The following is a 15198-nucleotide window of genomic DNA, read 5'->3' as shown; positions in this document are numbered from 1 at the left end:
CCTCACTACTCTCTGGAGATCCATATGGTTGTGGGCGGAGCAGTTGCCGTACCAGGCGGTGATAAAGCCCGACAGGATGCTCTCGATTGTGCATCTGTAAACGTTTGTGAGTGTTTTTGTTGACAAGCCGAATTTCTTCAGCCTCCTGAGGTTGAAGAGGCGCTGCTGCGCCTTCTTCACCATGCTGTCTGTGTGGGTGGACCATTTCAGTTTGTCCGTGATGTGTACACCGAGGAACTTAAAACTTTCCACCTTCTCCACTACTGTCCCGTCGATGTGGATAGGGGGCTGCTCCCTCTTCTGTTTCCTGAAGTCCACGATCATCTCCTTTGTTTAGTTGACATTGAGTGTGAGGTTATTTTCCTGACACCACACTCCGAGGGCCCTCACCTCCTCCCGTCTCGTCGTTGTTGGTAATCAAACCTATCACTGTAGTGTCGTCTGCAAACTTGATGATTGAGTTGGAGGCGTGCGTGGCCACGCAGTCATGGGTGAACAGGGAGTACAGGAGAGGGCTGAGAACGTACCCTTGTGGGGCCCCAGTGTTGAGGATCAGCGGGATGGAGATGTTGTTTCCTACCCTCACCACCTGGGGGCGGCCCGTCAAGAAGTCCAGGACCCGGTTGCACAGGGCGGGGTCGAGACCCAGGGTCTCGAGCTTAATGACGAGTTTGGAGGATACTATGGTGTTAAATGCTGAGCTGTAGTCGATGAACAGCATTCTTACATAGGTATTCCTCTTGTCCAGATGGGTTAGGGCAGTGTGCAGTGTGATTGCGATTGCGTCGTCTGTGGACCTATTGGGACGGTAAGCAAATTGGAGTGGGTCTAGGGTGTCAGGTAGGGTGGAGGTGATATGCTCCTTGACTAGTCTCTCAAAGCACTTCAATCATACAATAGGGTGAACAGATCTGGTACCAGGCTAGACAAATGTTTATTCTCTGCCAGTCAATGTCTTGTGTGTGTGTGTTAGTGTGTGTCCTGTAACCCTGGTGTATCCTATTCTGCTCACCTGGGCTGTGAGGTTGTGTCCTCTGAGGGTGTGATTGTTCCTCTGCCCTTTCTTCAGTCCCTGCCTGTCCTTTTACAGTGTCCTCCTCACGAAGGTCTGAGAGCCGACAGTCCACCACACGGTCCTATATTTAAGAGAGAAAGAGGGAGAGCGATAGTATTTAAAAAACATAGACCTAATATATATACAGTGGGGCAAAAAAGTATTTAGTCAGCCACCAATTGTGCAAGTTCTCCCACTTAAAAAGATGAGAGAGGCCTGTAATTTTCATCATAGGTACACTTCAACTATGACAGACAAAATGCGAGAAAAAAAATCCAGAAAATCACATTGTAGGATTTTTAATGAATTTATTTGCAAATTATGGTGGAAAATAAGTATTTGGTCAATAACAAAAGTTTATCTCAATACTTTGTTATATACCCTTTGTTGGCAATGACAGAGGTCAAACATTTTCTGTAAGTCTTCACAAGGTTTTCACACACTGTTGCTGGTATTTTGGCCCATTCCTCCATGCAGATCTCCTCTAGAGCAGTGATGTTTTGGGGCTGTTGCTGGGCAACACAGACTTTCAACTCCCTCCAAAGATTTTCTATGGGGTTGAGATCTGGAGACTGGCTAGGCCACTCCAGGACCTTGAAATGCTTCTTACGAAGCCACTCCTTCGTTGCCCGGGCGGTGTGATTGGGATCATTGTCATGCTGAAAGACCCAGCCACGTTTCATCTTCAATGCCCTTGCTGATGGAAGGAGGTTTTCACTCAAAATCTCACGATACATGGCCCCATTCATTCTTTCCTTTACACAGATCAGTTGTCCTGGTCCCTTTGCAGAAAAACAGCCCCAAAGCATGATGTTTCCACCCCCATGCTTCACAGTAGGTATGGTGTTCTTTGGATGCAACTCAGCATTCTTTGTCCTCCAAACACGACGAGTTGAGTTTTTACCAAAAAGTTATATTTTGGTTTCATCTGACCATATGACATTCTCCCAATCTTCTTCTGGATCATCCAAATGCTCTCTAGCAAACTTCAGACGGGCCTGGACATGTACTGGCTTAAGCAGGGGGACACGTCTGGCACTGCAGGATTTGAGTCCCTGGCGGCGTAGTGTGTTACTGATGGTAGGCTTTGTTACTTTGGTCCCAGCTCTCTGCAGGTCATTCACTAGGTCCCCCCGTGTGGTTCTGGGATTTTTGCTCACCGTTCTTGTGATAATTTTGACCCCACGGGGTGAGATCTTGCGTGGAGCCCCAGATCGAGGGAGATTATCAGTGGTCTTGTATGTCTTCCATTTCCTAATAATTGCTCCCACAGTTGATTTCTTCAAACCAAGCTGCTTACCTATTGCAGATTCAGTCTTCCCAGCCTGGTGCAGGTCTACAATTTTGTTTCTGGTGTCCTTTGACAGCTCTTTGGTCTTGGCCATAGTGGAGTTTGGAGTGTGACTGTTTGAGGTTGTGGACAGGTGTCTTTTATACTGATAACAAGTTCAAACAGGTGCCATTAATACAGGTAACGAGTGGAGGACAGAGGAGCCTCTTAAAGAAGAAGTTACAGATCTGTGAGAGACAGAAATCTTGCTTGTTTGTAGGTGACCAAATACTTATTTTCCACCATAATTTGCATATAAATTCATAAAAAATCCTACAATGTGATTTTCTGGATTTTTGTTTCTCATTTTGTCTGTCATAGTTGAAGTGTACCTATGATGAAAATTACAGGCCTCTCTCATCTTTTTAAGTGGGAGAACTGGCACAATTGGTGGCTGACTAAATACTTTTTTGCCCCACTGTATATATAGGCATAATAGTACGTAATAATAAAAACCATGGGCAAATCAGCCAATGCCTTCATGGTCCTCTTCCTCAACATCCTAATTTGCTATGAGCCTGACCTCAACAGAGCTGTTGGCAGCTTCCTCCTCTGTAGGGACTGCAGTGGGCAAGTGTACCCGCCTTCGTCTCCATCCATCTTTAACTATGATAACATCCTCTCCTTTCTCTCTCCCTCTCTCTCATATATTAGTAAATAAGAAGGTAGAAATCATCTCACCAGACCTCATGTTCTGCCACTGCAATAACGATACATTATTGAGCAGCCCCAGAAGTGAGAAATTAAATTATAAAGTTGAAGCTACAGTACCAACACCCGCAAGTATTTTGGAACAGGATGCCTGCTAGAGGCAGGTCAATTGGAGCCTACTGCACATTGTAGGGTTGAGTACTGCAAGGAAGGGAAGGATGAAGGAGGGAAGGAAGGAAACAAGGAAGGAAGCAGGGAAGCAAGGATGGACGGCAGGAAGGATGGAAGGAAGGAAGGACACTCTGATGTGTGATGACCTTGAGGAGCAGCCGCCAGGTGACATTTATTCTGTCAGGGCTTAGTGACAGTCATCCTCCCCATCACACTACGGTATCTCTAACCTCTACTATACCAGTGACGTCTTCAAATCCTCCTATCATCCAATATCCACAGGACACAGTGTCACATTGGTTATTATAGTTCAACCCTATACTCCTCCCTCCTCTCTCATCTCCTCTCTTGCCTTCCGACAGAACAGAATACAATTTCTCCACTTCAGAATTGTCTGCCCTATTCTTATCCATGATCATTTGTACTGATACTAAACCCTGAATTCAGATTTACTCATGTGTATAATATAGTTAAATACTTTTGTTTAGACAGGGGGTCACCATTGAGACCAGGGTCTCATTCTCAAGGGAGCCCTGTGAACATGAACACACAATTCAAAACAACATGAAGCCAAATAACAACATCAACACAATACAATACACACAACAGGATGAATCAAATCAAACATGTAATCCCCTGGCATACCACAAAGACACACAGTGCAGCAATGGACTGTAATAGTAACTGATCAATCAGCTATGCAGATCAGGTGCAATGCGATGACGTTCAGTGGGCTTTGGCCAGAGCAATGTAGTTATTGACTGGTCTGGACTCAACGTGTTTCTGGCCTATTAGACACTGACCCACATCTTTATCTCTCAGTCTCCCCATCTCCCCGTCTCTCTGTCTGTCTGTCTGTCTGTCTGTCTGTCTGTCTGTCTGTCTGTCTGTCTGTCTGTCTGTCTGTCTGTCTGTCTGTCTGTCTGTCTGTCTGTCTGTCTGTCTGTCTGTCTGTCTGTCTGTCTGTCTGTCTGTCTGTCAAAAAGAGACATAAAAAGGATCTCTACGGTCAGGGCGTGACAGTACCCCCCTCCCAAAAGTGCGGACTCCGGCTGCAAAACCTGAACCAATAGGGGAGGGTCTCGGTGGGCATTTCACGGCGGTGGCGGCTCTGGTGCGGGACGTGGACCCCGCTCCACCTTAGTCTTGGCCCACTTAGGTGGCGCCTCTGGAGCGGGGACCCTTACCGCCGACCCCAGACCGGGGACCCTCGCAGCGGGCCCCGGACAGGAGGGAGAGTCTGGCTGCTCCGGACAGGAGGGAGACTCTGGCTGCTCCGGACAGGAGGTAGACTCTGGCTGCTCCGGACAGGAGGAAGACTCTGGCTGCTCCGGACAGGAGGGAGACTCTGGCTGCTCCGGACAGGAGGGAGACTCTGGCTGCTCCTGACTGAAGCCCGTCGCTGGAGGCTCCGAACTAGAGGGCGTCGCTGGAGGCTCCGGACTAGAGGGCGTCGCTGGAGGCTCCGGACTAGAGGGCGGCGCTGGAGGCTCCGGACTAGAGGGCGACGCTGGAGGCTCCGGACTAGAGGGCGACGCTGGAGGCTCCGGACTAGAGGGCGACGCTGGAGGCTCCGGACTAGCGTCCTTCGTTGAAGGCCTCGTGCCATAACTCCTCACTGGAGGTTTCGTGCAATGGATCCTCACTGGAGGCTTCGTGCCATGGATCCTCACTGAGGCTTCGTGCCATGGATCATCACTGGAGGCTTCGTGCCATGGATCATCACTGGAGGCTTCGTGCCATGGATCATCACAGGAGGCTTCGTGCCATGGATCATCACTGGAGGCTTCTTGCCATGGATCATCACTGGAGGCTTCGTGCCATGGATCATCACTGGAGGCTTCGTGCCATGGATCATCACTGGAGGCTTCGTGCCATGGATCATCACTGGAGGCTTCGTGCCATGGATCATCACTGGAGGCTTCTTGCCATGGATCATCACTGGAGGCTTCGTGCCATGGATCATCACAGGAATGGAGATACACACAGAAGGCCTGGCTCTGGGAGAAGGCACAGGACTCACCAGGCTGGGGAGACATGCAGGAGGCCTTGTCCTTGGCCGAGGCACCGGATGCACTGGACCGTGGAGGCGCACTGGAGGTCTCGAGGGCAGAGCTAGCACCACTCGTCCTGGCTGGATCCCCCCTGTAGCCCGGCAAGTGCGGGGAGTTGGAACAAGCCGCACTGAGCTGTGCTGGCGAACTGGAGACATCGTGCGTAGGGCTGGTGCAGTATACCCCGGGCCGAGGAGACGCACTGGAGACCCAATGCGCTGAGCCGGCATCATCCCTCCTGGCTCGATGCCCACTCTAGCCTGGCCGATTCGAGGAGCTGCGATGTAGCGCACCGGGCTATGCGTGCGCACTGGGGACACCTTGCACTTCCACGCATAACACGGTGCCTGCCCAGTCACTCTCTCGCCACGGTAAGCACGGGGAGTTGGCTCAATCTCGCCAATCTCCCCGTGTGCCCCTCCCCAAAAAAATTCTGGGTCTGCCTCTCGTGCACTTTTCCTCGAGCCAACTCTTCATAGCGTCGCCGCTCTGCTTTTGCTGCCTCCAGCTCCTTTTTCGGACGGCGATACTCTCCCGGCTGTGCCCATGGTCCTTTGCCGTCCAAAATTTCCTCCCATGTCCAGGAGTCCATGTTCCCACGCTGCTTGGTCCTTTGTTGGTGGGTGATTCTGTAACGATTGTCGTCGGGAGAAGGAGAGGAGTACCAAAGTGCAGCGTGGTACGTATCCATAATACTTTTAATCAAGCTGAATACACGAACAAAAACAACAAAACGACCAACGAACAGTTCTGACAGGTGCAACAAACACTAACCAGAAAATAATCACCCACCAACACAGGTGGGAACAATCTACCTACAGTGGGGCAAAAAAGTATTTAGTCAGCCACCAATTGTGCAAGTTCTCCCACTTAAAAAGATAAGAGAGGCCTGTAATTTTCATCATAGGTACACTTCAACTATGACAGACAAAATGAGAAAAAAAAAACAGCAACAGTGTGTGAAAACCTTGTGAAGACTTACAGAAAACGTTTGACCTCTGTCATTGCCAACAAAGGGTATATAACAAAGTATTGAGATAAACTTTTGTTATTGACCAAATACTTATTTTCCACCATAATTTGAAAATAAATTCATTAAAAATCCTACAATGTGATTTTCTGGATTTTTTTTTCTCATTTTGTCTGTCATAGTTGAAGTGGCTGACTAAATACTTTTTTGCCCCACTGTAAGTATGATTCTCAATCAGAGACAACGATGGTTCTCAATCAGAGGCAGCTGTCTATCGTTGTCTCTGATTGAGAATCATACCAGGCCAAACACATAGAAATACAAAACAAGGACAACATAGAACACCAGACATAGAGTGCCCACCCATACTCACGCCCTGACCAACCAAAATAGAGACATAAAAAGGATCTCTACGGTCAGGGCGTGACAGCATGGGAAACCTAGGTTAACATTGCCACAGCAAGTGAAGTAGATAATATAATATAATATCTCTCTCTCTCTATATATATATACAGTTAAAGTCGGAAGTTTACATACACTTAGGTTGGAGTCATTAAAACTCATTTTACAACCACTCCACAAATTTCTTGTTAACAAACTATAGTTTTGGCAATTCGGTTAGGACATTGTAACGGCAGTCTAGCTCTCCCTCCTCCTCGGACGAGGAGAGGAGAGAAGGATCAGAGGACCAATGTGCAGCGTGGTAATTTTCCATGAATTTAATAAACAAAGACAAGATACTGACAAACTAATACAAAACAACAAACGACCGTGAAGCTACAAACGAAAGTGCAATACACAAACTACTAACCTTAGACATAGACACGATACAAAATAACAAACGAACTAACCGTCACAGTCCTGTGTGGCACAAACACTGACACAGGAAACAACCACCCACAATCCCCAACACAAAACAAGCCACCTATATATGATTCTCAATCAGGGACAACGATTGACAGATGTCTCTGATTGAGAACCATATTAGGCTGAACACAGAAACAGACGAACTAGACACACAACATAGAATTCCCACCCAGCTCACGTCCTGACCAACACTAAACAAGCAAAACACATAAGAACTCTGGTCAGGACGTTACAGTACCCCCCCCCCCCCCCCCTGAGGTGCGGACTCCGAACGCACCCCTAAAACTCAAGGGGAGGGTCTGGGTGGGCATCTGTCCGCGGTGGCGGCTCCGGCGGTGGACGAGGACACCACTCCACCACTGTCTTTGTCCCCCTCCTTAGCATCCTTTGAGTGGCGACCCTCGCCCACGACCTTGGCCTAAGAATCCTCCCCAAGGCCCCCACATGATTTAGGAGGTAGCTCAGGACAGAGAGGTAGCTCAGGACAGAGAGGTAGCTCAGGACAGAGAGGTAGCTCAGGACAGAGAGGTAGCTCAGGACAGAGAGGTAGCTCCGGACAGAGAGGTAGCTCCGGACAGAGGGGCAACTCCGGACAGAGAGGCAGCTCCGGACTGAATGGCAGCTCCGGACTGAATGGCAGCTCCGGACTGAGTGGCAGCTCCGGACTGAGTGGCAGCTCATGACTGTAGGGCAGCTCATGACTGTAGGGCAGCTCATGACTGTAGGGCAGCTCATGACTGGAGGGCAGCTCATGACTGTAGGGCAGCTCATGACTGGAGGGCAGCTCATGACTGTAGGGCAGCTCATGACTGTAGGGCAGCTCATGACTGTAGGGCAGCTCATGACTGGAAGGCCGCTCATGACTGGAAGGCAGCTCATGACTGTAGGGCAGCTCATGACTGTAGGGCAGCTCATGACTGTAGGGCAGCTCATGACTGTAGGGCAGCTCATGACTGGAGGGCAGCTCATGACTGGAGGGCAGCTCTGGCAGCTCCTGACTGGCTGGCGGCTCTGGCAGCTCCTGACTGGCTGGCGGCTCTGGCAGCTCCTGACTGGCTGGCGGCTCTGGCAGCTCCTGACTGGCTGGCGGCTCTGGCAGCTCCTGACTGGCTGGCGGCTCTGGCAGCTCCTGACTGGCTGGCGGCTCTGGCAGCTCCTGACTGACGGGCGGCTCTAGCGGCTCCTGACTGACGGGCGGCTCTAATGGCTCGGGACAGACGGGCGGCTCTAATGGCTCGTGGCAGACGGATGGCTCAGACGGCGCTGGGCAGACGGATGGCTCAGACGGCGCTGGGCAGACGGATGGCTCAGACGGCGCTGGGCAGACGGATGGCTCAGACGGCGCTGGGCAGACGGATGGCTCAGACGGCGCTGGGCAGACGGATGGCTCAGACGGCGCTGGGCAGACGGATGGCTCAGACGGCGCTGGGCAGACAGATGGCTCAGACGGCGCTGGGCAGACGAGCAGTGCAGGCGGCGTTGAGCAGACGAGCAGTGCAGGCGGCGTTGAGCAGACAAGCAGTGCAGGCGGCGTTGGGCAGACGGCCGACTCTGACCTGCTGAGGCGCACAGTAGGCCTGGTGCGTGGTGCCGGAACTGGTGGTACCGGACTGGAGACACGCACCTCAAGGCTAGTGCGGGGAGCAGGAGCAGGGCACACTGGTTTCTCAAAGCGCACTATAGGCCTGGTGCGTGGTGCCGGAACTGGTGGTACCGGACTGAGGGCACGCACCTCAAGGCTAGTGCGGGGAGAAGGAACAGTGCGTACAGGGCTCTGGAGACGCACAGGAGGCTTGATGCGTGGTGCCGGAACTGGAGGCACTGGGCTGGAGACACGCACCACAGGGAGAGTGCGTGGAGGAGGAACAGGGCTCTGGAGACGCACTAGAAGCCTGGTGCGTGGTGTAGGAACTGGTGGTACTGGGCTGGGGCGGGAAAGTGACGCCGGATATACCGGACCGTGCAGGCGTACTGGCTCCCTTGAGCACCGAGCCTGCCCAACCTTACCTGGTTGAATGCTCCCCGTAACCCGTCCAGTGCGAGGAGGTGGAATAACCCGCACTGGGCTGTGTTGGCGAACCGGGGACACCATACTTAAGGCTGGTGCCATGTACACCGGCCCGAGGAGACGTACTGGAGGCCAGATATGTTGAGCCGGCTTCATGGCACTTGGCTCAATGCTCAATCTAGCCCGCCCAGTGCGGGGAGGTGGAATAACCCGCACCGGGCTATGCACACGTACAGGAGACACCGTGCGCTCTTCCGCATAACACGGTGTCTGCCCGTACTCCCGCTCTCCACGGTAAGCATGGGAAGTGGGCGCAGGTCTCCTACCTGACTTCGCCACACTACCCTTTAGCCCCCCCCCCCCCCAATACATTTTTGGGATTTCCTCTCGGGTTTCCAGCCTCGCTTACGTGCTGCCTCCTCATACCAGCGCTCCTGGGCTTTAGCTGCCTCCATCTCTTCCCGAGAGCGGCGATATTCTCCAATGTGAGCCCAGTGTCCTTTACCCTCCAGAATTTCCTCCCATGTCCAGGATTCCTGTGTAGTGGGCCGCTGCTGCTCGTACTCACGCTGCTTGGTCCGAGTTAGGTGGGTGGTTCTGTAACGGCAGTCTAGCTCTTCCTCCTCCTCGGACGAGGAGAGGAGAGAAGGATCGGAGGACCAATGTGCAGCGTGGTAATTTTCCATGAATTTAATAAACAAAGACAAGATACTGACAAACTAATACAAAACAACAAACGACCGTGAAGCTACAAACGAAAGTGCAATACACAAACTACTAACCTTAGACATAGACATGATACAAAATAACAAACGAACTAACCGTCACAGTCCTGTGTGGCACAAACACTGACACAGGAAACAACCACCCACAATCCCCAACACAAAACAAGCCACCTATATATGATTCTCAATCAGGGACAACGATTGACAGCTGTCTCTGATTGAGAACCATATTAGGCTGAACACAGAAACAGACGAACTAGACACACAACATAGAATTCCCACCCAGCTCACGTCCTGACCAACACTAAACAAGCAAAACACATAAGAACTCTGGTCAGGACGTTACAGACATCTACTTTGTGCATGACACAAGTATTTTTTCCAACAATTGTTTACAGACAGATTATTTGACTTATAATTCACTGTATCACAATTCCAGTGGATCAGAAGTTTACATACACTAAGTTGACTGTGCCTTTAAACAGCTTGGAAAATTCCAGAAAATGATGTCATGGCTTTAGAAGCTTCTGACAGGCTAATTGACATCATTTGAGTCAATTGGAGGTGTACCTGTGGATGTATTTCAAGGCCTACCTTCAAACTCAGTGCCTCTTTGCTTGACATCATGGGAAAATCAAAAGAAATCAGCCAAGACCTCAGAAAACAAATTGTAGACTTCCACAGGTCTGGTTCATCCTTTGGAGCAATTTCCAAATGCCTGAAGGTACCACGTTCATCTGTACAAACAATATTACGCAAGTATAAACACCATGGGACCACGCAGCCGTCATACCGCTCAGGAAGGAGACGCGTTCTGTCTCCTAGAGATGAACGTACTTTGGTGCAAAAAGTGCAAATCAATCCCAGAACAACAGCAAAGGACCATGTGAAGATGCTGGAGGAAACAGGTACAAAGTATCTATGTCCATAGTAAAACGAGTCCTATATCGACATCACCTGAAAGGGCGCTCAGCAAGGAAGAAGCCACTGCTCCAAAACCTCCATAAAAAAGCCAGACTACGGTTTGCAACTGCACATGGGGACAAAGGTCGTACTTTTTGGAGAAATTTGTGGAGAAGTTGAAAAACGAGTTTGTGTGAGCGTGTGGGTACTGTGTGTGTACTCAAACTAACACGTACTGTGCACACACGTATGCAGGGGTGTAGGCTATCATTACATCTTTAGGTGGATGCAGTTTACAGTACAGGAGTCAGAGAGGAAAACACCCCAGTAACCATCTCTTCTACATATCTGGTAAAGTGTACGTTATCCGTTCTCACACCTGTGTCAGACTGAGACGACTTCCCGCTGCCCTGATCGCCCTGTTGCCATGGTGAAATCCCTCTGTGTGTGTGTGTGTGTGTGTGTGTGTGTGTGTGAGTGAGTGAGTGTGTAGCCCCCCCAGGAACAGAGAGAGCAGGGCTCTGATGACTCACACAGTAGGAGGCTCAGGGCATTGGCCTCCTTTAGCTGGCCCTTTGTTGTCCAGATGCTTTTTATTTCTCATCATTATATCTCCAGTCTGTGTGGGTTTCTCCAGTCTGTGTGGGTTGGTTTACTTCTCCAGACTGACTGGGGGTGTTTGAGTGGATGTTGGCAAGCTACAGTGTTATACAATGTTATAAGAGACACTGTATCTCTCTGCACTGCTTCAGCCTCCACCTAGCAACAGCCAACTCCCCAGGCGAGGATTCTTTCTCTCCTACCTACCAGTACATCAGCCCACACACACCGACACACACACACACACACACACATACACATGCACACACACACACACACACACACACACACACACACACACACACACACACACACACACACACACACACACACACACACACACACACACACACACACACACACACACACACACACACACACACACATACCCTACATTACTCATCTCATATGTATATGTATATGCTGTACTCTATATCATCTACTGCATCTTGCCATCTTTATGTAATACATGTATCACTAGCCACTTTAAACTATGCAACTTTATGTTTATATACCCTACATTACTCATCTCATATTTATATACTGTACTCTATACCATCTACTGCATCTTGCCTATGCCGTTCTGTACCATCACTCATTCATATATATTTATGTACATATTCTTTATCCCTTTACACTTGTGTGTATAAGGTAGTAGTTGTGGAATTGTTAGGTTAGATTACTCGTTGGTTATTACTGCATTGTCGGAACTAGAAGCACAAGCATTTCGCTACACTCGCATTAACATCTGCTAACCATGTGTATGTGACAAATAAAATTGGATTTGATTTGACACACACACACCATCCCTCAGTTAGTGCTCTTTAACCATATCTGATGACGGTAGATAAGACTTTTCCCATTTTGTTCTGAAAGATACTCAGCAAAGACCTTTCGGTTACTATGGCGATGACATAAATATGAATGTAGCAGCTCTTCATAAGTGCAGCGAGATTGAAGACATTACCATGTAATTACCGAGGTGGAGATCATTCCCGAAACTACCACCCGTCGCACACTCCGTTGCACACGGTTAACATCCCTAACCTCATCGGATCTCAAGGAAGCAGCAAACCATCAATGTAGACGTGCATGTTATCAGCAACATGTATTCTAGCAACAACTCATTTCATAGAAACATCAACACAATGAAGGATATGTTACTCCATGAAAGTAATTACATGATTTTGCAGTGTTCTTGCTTGTGAGGTCATTGTTCCTGGTCTGCAAGCTCCTCCTCTCTCCGAGCGTCTTGTAAACACAGATCTAGGATCAGCATAGCCTCCCCCGCTACCAACATCAACCAAAATAAATAAAAGACAGAACTGACCTGAGATCTACATCTAGGAGCAGCTTCATCCCACTCAGTCCCAGGGAGACAGAAACACAGGACTGCCCCACAGGGATCTGACCTTTTTCGAACATCCCTGATCACTGAGCTGTAAAATGCCATGCCAAAATATTCCAACTCGAACATCACTGGAACAATCAGATGAGTCATCCTCTAAACTAAGGTATAATAATCAGATAGTCATCTGTAATAAATAGCCTTTATAAGAGCTAATGGCTGATTCTCTCTTTCACTTAAACAGGCCACTCACTCAGCTGAGAATAGCTATAGTCTCCAACACATGCTGTTTCACAAGCATCTTGCCTGAACAATGATTAGGAGGCATATGTACTTAAACCTGACACTCCCAGAATCATTAACACCAAATTAACACAGTCAGGTCACCCTTAATACAAGTGAGTATTCAACATCCATCCACATCTGAGGAGTTCGGGAGATGAAGTAGAAACCGGCCAGTGAGCGCTGTTACCTTCAAGTAGGTTTTGCTAAGGCGTTGTGGACGGGGATGGCGGATGGGCGTAAGCATCTGCCTCTGGTTGCATGTTCGAATCCAGCGTTTTAAGCCTATCCCAGCTTATCCCAAACCTTAACCCTTACCTTAACCATTTCGGAGTTAATGCCTAACCGTAAGATTTAGGAGGTATGGCCTAAACTTAACCCTAACCTTAATACTGTCGACAAACATTTACACATCAACATGGATAACTACAGTCACTGACTGTAGCATATGTGCATATTTAAAATATGCCAAGCAGAATAAACCAATGGATAATAAATGCTACCAAATATCCTGTCATTATCTTTATCCAAACCAATCTCAAAACATGTGTAACTGATCATTAGGCCTATATGTTCTTATGAATCCCTCCAAGTGCCCTTGTTGATAGGCCTCAGGTCAAAAACCACTGAGTTATGAGGTTCATAATGACTGTCTAGAATCTGTCCTGGTACAGATACAGGATCGTAATTTGATCACTCTTTTGTTGCTGAGAATTTTCCTGCACTGCAGAAAATGCAGATAAGCTTCATGATTTACAGAACTTCACTGAAAACCCAAGCCAGCACACGGTTATATAAACAGTATTGTACTTTTCAGGTAGCCTACTTTTCGCCAGGTAATAGCCTAACCCCCGATCAAGCAACGTAAACATTACAATCCTGTAGGATTATTTTGCTGGGACAATACTGGTCAAATTAAGAGCCAACATCTGTAACTACTGTACAATGCTGCATCGCGTCTATAACCTTCAGCAGTGAGGGAACATATTGGGGAACATACTGTATGTCAGCAGAGTTGCATGATTCCATTGAGCATAATGCAGCTAAATGAGCATCATCGGTGAGCTAGCAGTAATCACTGTTAAAGGATGGAGAAAGGAGGGAGGCACTTCTGTGGTCTATTAGAAAATATATAGCCTTGCACATGTCAGATTAACTGAACATAGCTCTGACCTCTGGAGCTCCCCACAGTACTTTCATTATTATGTACTGTAAAGGAGAATATGTAGTAGTCATTTCTGTTTTCCAGGGGTTCAATTGGAATTGTTTTAATGACCTAATGAGTCCTCTCATTAAGTTGTGTCTTTAAAAGAGCACAAATTCCTATGGTAGACTCGAGTGTGCTGCCTCCCGTCTTCAGGTGGGTGAAATCAGTTTCCCTTCCCAGCTACCCTCTCCGTTCCTTCCTGATTTAACCCCTGGTCGACCCTTCATTCATTACCACGTCAAGTAGACAATGCCTGTCAGGGTGTGTGGGTTGAATAGAGAGAGAGAGCTGAAAGGGTTTTAAGAGAACGCCGGGTCTGCAGTGACGGAGAAAGCCTGTGCCAGTAGTACCAACTTCCTTCCTTTTTGTGTGTATGTGTGTGTATTTGTGTATGTGTGTGTATTTGAACGTGTGTGTGTGCCCGTCACTGTATGTGTGCGCGCCACTATGCCCGCCTCTGTGTATTTGCTTGCTAGGATACAGGTCCGGCCGGCTGGTTCATTTGGACCTCTGTCTCCCACTCTTGTCGCCCCACTCAGGAAACACACCGTAGCCACACTGTCACACAGAAGCTATTGTTCCTTCAGGGCATGTGACTCAGAATGACGCATGTCACCGCCTTTGTCTTTCAGATCATCCAAGGTTAGATACTGTATTGTAGTGTAGGGGGACAAACTGTGACTACTGCAGAGAGCACTATGTTGTCTTTTAAACACTGCTTGAAAACGCTGCTAATTTGCTACTAAAAGCATACAGTACGTACTGCTTGAAAATGCATGACCTGTCACTATATTGGATAGTTATGACAGTATCAGAACCATACGAAGCGGTTCAGTTATGCCTATAATCCACATGTGAATCAGATTTTATCGTATCATGGTCTGAGATGTCTGAGAGTACGATCTAAAGCTGTCCCCTCTCTTGCCACTCGGGACTCTGTCTGTGACATACAGTGCCTTGCAAAATTATTCACCCACCTTGACGTTTTTCCTATTTTATTGCATTACAATATGTAATTTACATTTTTT

The sequence above is a fragment of the Salvelinus namaycush genome, chromosome 6 (assembly GCF_016432855.1).
Source record: "Salvelinus namaycush isolate Seneca chromosome 6, SaNama_1.0, whole genome shotgun sequence".
Classification (NCBI taxonomy): domain Eukaryota; kingdom Metazoa; phylum Chordata; class Actinopteri; order Salmoniformes; family Salmonidae; genus Salvelinus; species Salvelinus namaycush.
This window is presented reverse-complemented; position numbering follows the sequence as displayed.